The following is an 8,316-nucleotide window of genomic DNA, read 5'->3' on the forward strand; positions in this document are numbered from 1 at the left end:
TCACCATTCTGACTCTGTTTTTTTTTCTCTTTCCAGAGACAGTGTTTTCACTCCCACAATTTACTTTTATTGGACTGGGTGAAAAAGAATACTTTAAAAGATGCTTGTTTCAGGGAAGAACTGCACTAAATATGGTTCTTCAAACAAAGGTCCTCAGAGACTGTCCAGCTATCCACTTATCTGTTCTGTCCTCCAAGAGAGAATTTTGAAATTAGATTTTAATTAATACTCTTTTTTTAGGAATCAAGTTCATTCTGATACTCTATTATACATGTAGTAATAGTAGAATTTTTTGAACAAGAGTAAAGAAGATTGGTTCTGATGACCTAGAAAAAGCTTAGGCTGTGTTGCTTTAAGTTTTAGGTCCCAGATTGTCTCTAAAAATACCGATGCAGATCCTGCAATGTTGTGGCTGTATGTCTTAGAATTGACAAGACCCCTAAATGCTTTGCATCTGTGCAGAACACTTGTGACATTTGAGGATTAAGGCAAATATATATGCACTAGAGTAGCTCTGAGGTTTCATAGGGGTCTCTTAACCTGAGTTGGAAGAAATACATATGTCCGTCTCTATAGATAGGATGTTTGTGCCCACATTAGGAGGCTTAACCCACAACTGCAAGAGAAGTTAGGAAGCTTGCAAGAAAAAATGGTGTGAGACAGCTGAGATGTAAGCGGTGTGTCCGTCTGTCTCTTGGACTAATGACACGTAAAATCCTGACAAATTTGCAACTGAGGAACAAATAGCTGCACACAAAATCCATATATTCACCCTCAGACATTGGTGTATGTAGAATTTGTATATTTGAAAAATCAAACCCTCAGAAGTGAGCTGAAGCCCCACTCCCGGTAACAGATCAGACCAGATCTGCAAGTTGCAAGGGAATAATTTTTCACTACTTGCAATCACTTTTATGGGTTGGTCAAAACATTTCTGTTTCAGATGTTGACAAAAATGTTGTTGAAATCGGAATACTGATAACCTAATCTCAGTTGACAAATGAGACTTATTTTTGTGAGGACCAAGTTGCTCAAAATGCTCTGTATTTGATGCATGTGCAATATCATGAATATCAGTGAGATAACAGAACGGTGGCAATTGTTTCTTCCATAAAGCCTAGAAACCAATTCCATCCATAACAAAAAGAAACAAAAATTCAACCCTGAAATCTGTTTAACTATATTAAGTCCTTTTAACTAACCACTGATTTAGTAAGCAGGCAGCTCTGCACTCAATATTTTCTTGTTCAGAGCAGGATCAGAGATGCTGATGCCAGAAGTCAACATACCATCAGAGCATCTGTTTTTTTTCTGACTGACTCAGAGGGCAGGAAGTGCTAAGGATCATACAGGAGAGCTTTCGTTGTGCTTTCCAGCCTTCTTGGATGGAAGCATCAGAAAACTTGGATAGGAACTGGGTTATACTGGCACTCTCAAACACTTTTCCAGCCCAAGTCCAGTCTCCAAACCATCTGAGTTTTGCCCATTGCTCATATGTTTAATCTGATCTAATCTGTTTTTTATTTAAACAGGGATTAATTGCATTTCTTTGTACTTTGGTGACTTGATGTTAATCACATGCAACACACTCCTTAGGATCAGTTACATGAATGCCTGAATTGCTACCTTAGATGATGAAAAACATCTGGGGGAGGAAGTCTAGTATACAGGAAAGGAAAAAATGAGGCAGATGGCTGTATCTGGGGGCTTTGAATGTGGCAGGAGCATTTGTAAAATGGTTCTGTGGGTTCCTCTCTCTGTGATTTGTGAGTGTTTTTCTGCCTTTGGTGTCGGTTCCTGAATCCTGAAATAAATCAAAGCACTGGCTTTTTGGAGCTAAACTTGGCTAGCTGGCAAATTTGCTCTCCAATCTTATTAATTCTGTTGCAGGTGATTTTCCTGCATGTCTTAGCAGTGACAAAATCCCTAAGCACCCCACAGGTGTACAGGGGGCTTGTGACATTTTAGGGTTAAGGCAAAAGCAGAAAAAGAAAGTAAATAGGACTGCAGCTTGGCCATAAGCAGAGTGGAAACTGGAGGCAGTATGATGCTGTGAAGTCCACTCCTGCCCTCTAGACTGCGTTGTTCAATGAGCAGGTAATGTTTGTACTGTTAAATATAGAGACAAAGTGTCCAACAAATCAGGACGCTGACAAATTGAACTGCAGTTCTGACATATATAAGATACATGCTTTAATGTCGTCAAGAGAACTCAATATAGCCCTAACTGAGCAGGGCCTATGTAATTTCAGCTTTTTATTGCACCTATCTTTCTCAGTGGCTAAGGGAAATGCCTTTCAACATTTTTCTGACTATGGATCTGTAATGGTTTTCCAAGGTATCCACAGAGAGAATTAAAGTCTATGCATGACAGATCAGCTTTTCGTATGTTGCCTTAGAAGTGGTCCATCTATGCTCAAGGGTCCACTAACTGTCAGTGGGGTACCTTCAGCCTAGGGAAAATCCCAGTCCTGGTAAAGCCAATGACAAAATTATGACTTTCACAGCAGTCAGACTGAAATCACAGCAACTCTTGTGGTGTTCAAGGGAAAAAGAAAACTCTTCACTTCATGACTAGATGGGAGGCTCAGCAATGTAGACAGATTGTCTTGCAAGAGTGCCAAAAATGTCACCTGCATTCTAGAGGAGTAAGCAAAGGGACTCCAACAGTCCCATCCTCAGAGAGTATCAGAGCATTCCAGGAGTTAAACTTAGATCATCTTCATAGCAATGCACAGCATCAGCTGAACTGATTGGGCATGGATTGCTTTAAAGGGATTTTGGGGGAAAATCAAAGTATCCTTCATACAAATGTCAGTAAAAAGACTGCTAAAATGTCCAGCATTGCCCATTGTCTAAAATCAAAACCAGGACTGATCTGTTTTCACATTTGAAATCAATGTTATAATCATGGTCAAAGTCTATCTTCCTTGCAAGTGTATTGACTGTCTTACAAAGCCTGAAAAAGTCTGGTTGGCATGTCTTACTTCATGTATGCCCTTGAGTACATAACATATTTAAATCACACTGTGCATGGTTAAGTATATGTTTTTCCATATGTTACTTTAGTGGAAAACTAAACTGAGGCTTACTGGCAAGAAGCAGCGTTTCAGGATATCAGCATATTCATGCCAACTGCTGCTTTTACCTTGGTCAGCAGGAACGAGCACTTAGAAAAACTCTCTTAAGGTAGGCTCTGGTGTAAAATGTATATAACAACATTTATTTAACTCCCAGAGGAGTTTATGAGACTTAACTAATGCCAGCAAATTAGTTTAAGATCTTTGGATAAACATTTATGCAAAACTGTACAGAGAGTGGCTTGTGGCTGTTTCTAGTATTTCAGAGCTGAGGGATCTTCCCAGGCTTTGGGTTTCGTTGTGGAGCAGGATGAAACATAGATGCATGAGCAAGTATAAACTCATGTCCTGTGTCCTCTGCTCATATTGGAGTTGTCCTTTGAACTCAAGGCTGAGCTCAGCTGATGGTGCCGGTACTGTAGGGACCCCATCTGCCTGTATGAAGGGAAGCTGTGCCAATTCTCCTCCCTGCCAGATACTTTTGCAGCTTGGTCTGATGTCGGCATTTCCTGACTTCTGAGCAATCCTAGTCTGGAGGGTTGGTGCAGGCTGCTCTGCTTAGCTGCGGAGACCTGCCTGCCCAAGGTCCCTGATGTAGCTGGCTCTGAAGAAGCAGCAGGAATAGGGGAATACAGCAAGAAGTGCTCATGCCCTGAGCATCAGGAGAATTTTTCCTTCCTTTTCCTTGCCTTTGCTACTCCAAAAGGCAACAAAGCTTCACAGCACCCTTTTGCTGCAGTCTACATGTACATGACAATACAGTACATTCCACAGAAATGCCACATTAAATATCTGAGAGTACAGTTATCCATGATCTTTGTGAGATTTTGCAATAAATCCTATCCAATTCTTTTATGGTACATTTAAAATCAAACAAAGCTAACAATTTAATTGAGGGTGGGCAGAGGAAGGGAAAACATCAGAAGCAAATAGCTGCAACTGGAATGTTGCTTATATTGGAATTTGTCTGGGTTTTGGCCTGAGACTTTTCAGTTAAATTTGTAAATTCTTTCTCAGGTGTTTCCCTAGGGTGGTGCTTTCCCTATAAAAAAGGTATGGACTATCCGCAGATGAAAGACTTATGGTCTTTTACCAGTGAAAGCTTGGAATAGATTTAAAAATAAGTTAATATATAGATTAAAACTACAACAACCATCCCTGTTAAAGCTGAGAACTGTTAAAAGACTGAGAAATCTAGATGGTGTGATAGGCCAGTTGAACTGGCATTTCTCAACCTGTAAAAACCAAGAAGAAGAGAAGTGCCTGATCTGAAAAACAGCACATGGTGCTGCATTCGCTTCTTTCTTACAGAACTAATTAAGGAGCTTTCTTTAGCTTGTGTGGCAGGTACTGTGTATGAGTGGTCTATAAAACTCATTAAGAACTCTCTACCTCAAGGCATATCTGAAGGCTGACACCAAGAATAGTGCTCGAGAAAGTTGGTATGTTTGGTTGAATTTCTATTAAGATAAATTGCGTATAAAGTAACTAATTGATTTTGTATCTACCCTAGGAATATTTGGACTCCTGTAGGAAGAATGAGGGGTCATTGAAAGATCAAATGGAAATAAACCTTCTAAATGTGCCCATGGGTTTAAGTTTTTGGGTTAACAAGAACAAAACTAATGGCCTGTGAAGGTTGTCCATTTACATCCGCCACAAATCTATACAGTATCAGACGCAAGCCTGAAGGTGTTCCTTGTTCATACAGACAAGTACTCAATGCCTATAGACCTCTTTCTTTACTTTGGGAGCTTTTAAACACATGCCTTACTCAGAAAACTGTTTGCATTTCTACAGAACACGAGATTAGCTGCAGATCTATGATCAGCAATTTTCTTCAACCACCATGTAAACAGGAAAGTTCCCTTAGTTAGGGGTACAGTATGTGGTGGTTAAGAATTTTGCTATCTAGCAAAGTTTCTTAATCCTCAAACTGATTCTTGAGGAATCCCAGTGGATTTCAAAGTCTGGATTTACAGGATATGCTGCTTTTTACCAAAATCTTGTAAAACCAGTTAATACACAGAACCTCAGGGAAAATGAAAAGCAACCCGGTTATAAATATTTGATCTATACTGTAAATTGTGCACCGCAGGCGAGAAAGCAGGAAATTCCCAATTCAAGAGACAAGCAAATCTAGCAAATATGAAAGGGGACACTGTGTGAATCCAGAGTGCATTTCTCCCATTCCAAGTCCAGTGGGAATGAGATCACAATTGCTTCAAAAAACCCACTCTCTATTGCTCTCTCATCAGCTCCACTCACCATTTTAAACTTTAAGGAATAAGTATTTTAAAATTCAAAATGAAACATTTTATTTTCATTTTCACTTAGTTTTGAAAATATGTTCAGTTCTTAGCTTCAATCACATAAAAAATCTGGCTTGAAGGAATTGTAACCCAATAAATCTAAGAGAACAGCAAGGATCTGTGCAAAGCTTTGTTTTCATAATTCCTGGGATATTAATCTGTTGTCCTATTCTATTGCCAGGAGCAAATACTAGTGGCTTGTTCCCAATTACGCTGTATTTGACTAGGATGAAAAGTATTTTTGCTTTTGAAGAATGATGGTTTTTTTAGTCAATGAAAACCACTATCTGGGATGATCAGCAATGATGAAAGGCTTACTGCTTTTCGTTCAGAAATCTGGGCAACATTTGAGGGGCTGTGCCAGGCACCAGAAAATGCAGGATTTGTTCCCTCAGGGCAACGGGATGCTGTTTTGGAAGAGTCTTGGGAGGTCAACCGAGCATGTTGTGTCCTGTCTCAAGCCCTGATCCATCTTCTCATACTCTTGATAGAGAGACTCTCTTTATTTGTAAGTTGAAGCCCAAATCATCTTGTTTAAAGATAGCAAATAAATTATTAAGCAAATATACCAAAGCAAAATAAATAAGTTCAGCTCAGAAAATAATACACTTTTTTTCAGCTTTTATGTCCTTTGTAATGTTGCTGACAAATGTCTTGTGCTTAACTTTCTTTATCACATTTTATTTTGAATTAGCAGCCTGGTTAGCTTAAAGATGATGTATGATTCCTTATTATTTAGAACATATTTTGTATGTCATATGTGGAACTTTTGGAGATTTTCCCCAATGAATGTGAAGTTGCCGTTGCCTCTGTGGTTTCAGTCTGGTCATAGTTGGGATTTTCCAGGCCACACACAGGCCAACTTCTTACTTTTTGCAAGAAACAGATGATTGAGCTCATAAGTTATGTTCATAAATATTTTGTGTACTCATGTGTATGCCTTTCTAAATAACAAGAAGGAAAACCAAGTCCTGAGGAAACCTGGTAATTCTGGGGGAAGAATAATTTATTTTATCAGGAAGAAAAACCTTTGACAAAATCCGTAAAACTATAATTCCTCCTGACATTTAAAATAAATCATGTTTTTATACAAGTATAATGTGAATGAAACTACTTCCATAAAGTCAGTATGGGCTTTGACCAAAAGAACTACTTGAAATATTGAACACTAGAAGTATTCAGCAATAGCGAACAGTGTAGAAGGGCATGATTTATTACACCAGGAGGCTATCTAATCATATAGATCCCATTCTCAACAGTGGGCAATGGTCTCTTTTGGCATATAGCCCTTCTCTGTTAAAAGAAAAAATGGCCTGTGATGGTTGACTTGAGGCTGATGGGAACAGTGCATGGCCCTTCTTCAGCCAGTATGACACCAAGGAAAAAAATTTCTCAGGTTCCTCCTGTGGGCTCAAGCTACCCAAACTCTTCTTAATTCTGATCAGGTCATCTTTCTTGTCTCCTGCAGAAAATACAGTAACTTTAACTCCCTATTTTTTTATTTAAACTTCTTGTGCTGATAAAAAGATATTTTTTAGGGTCCTCCTATTTTTTTTTCCCCTAATGCAGAAACAGTCTTGAGTTAACACATCTCTTTTCTGCAGCTTTGCTAACAGAATTATCACAGAGAAGAATAATAATATGAACAACACATCAGCCCACAGGTGCTGAATTGCTTTCTGTGTTTGGACCAACCTAGCTCCTGAAAAATGCCAAGTGTCATCCTAGAAAGATATAATGTGTTACTGTTATGGAATGGTTTTGGTTGGAAGGGACCTTTAAAGATCATCTAGTCCACCCCCTCCTGCCATGGGCAGGGACATCTTCCACTGATTAGCTTGTGCAAAGCTCCATCCAAACTGACCTTCAATTTCTCTTCACGTCAGGTCTGGCTTTGGTTTGGCCTTTATAAGAAGGCTTATATCGCCTCCCCAGAAGGACTAAGCTCTCTGTAGTGCTGGTTGTTTAATCTGTACTGTTTTGTCTGCCTTTGTTGCATTCTACAAAATTTTTCAGATTGGAGGAAGGAGTGACAGTTATGCCCAAGACAGGTTTGTTCCCTACAGTTTGAACATGGTCTCAGTTTTAAGTTCAGCCTAGTTTTCATGAGGCCTGCAAAGATATCTCTCCTCTCATCTTCTCTTTAAAATTCCCACTTTCTTCATATGATTACATTTCCTATTTTCTACCAAACTCTATTCTGAACTGCCCTAAACTGTTTGGTCACCCTCTATCAGTTGGATAAAATGTTTGTGAAGCAAGCTAAAAAAGGTCAGGGGAGGTATTTGTGTGTAGGACCCTGTCAGACTGTGGGAGTGGAAGAGTTCAGAAGACATATGTGACCAATTTTCATGGTTAGCTGATAGGAGATCTGTTGCCTGGGGTAAGAGCCGAGACTCATGCATCAGTGAAAATTATCCCCCCCCGAATCTCCGGCCAGATGTGCACCTCTCATCTGATCCTGTATTATTTTCAGGTGTCCATGTCTTTGCCCAGGTATTGGAGTGGAGGCTTTGAAGCATATCTTTGGAATATATTTCAGACTTAGACATCTGATAGGGCTATGAGAAACCTTTTCCTCTTCACTCCTGCCACAGTGCTGATCATTGATGAAATGTATTCAGAACATGCAAAAGGTTGGTCACCAGATTTATAGCAGTATAAACAAGAATTGGGCAGGCTGTTTTGTTACTACAAAGCTGAGGGCTAAGGTATGAGAACCATGAATAATATTGTTAACACGCATTGAAGTCAATCACTGTTGGTCCTGGCAACTCTTTGTTTTATATATACAGCCATTTGAAATATGTTTCTTCTGCAGAAAAATGACATAATCATCAGACGTGTTATCCCTCTCCTTTTAAGAGACATGTGTGCGTGTCTACTGGAAGAATATTCTGAAAAGCCTGGCTGGGTGGAAGGAG

Source organism: Cuculus canorus, chromosome 2 (genome assembly GCF_017976375.1).
Source record: "Cuculus canorus isolate bCucCan1 chromosome 2, bCucCan1.pri, whole genome shotgun sequence".
Classification (NCBI taxonomy): Eukaryota; Metazoa; Chordata; class Aves; order Cuculiformes; family Cuculidae; genus Cuculus; species Cuculus canorus.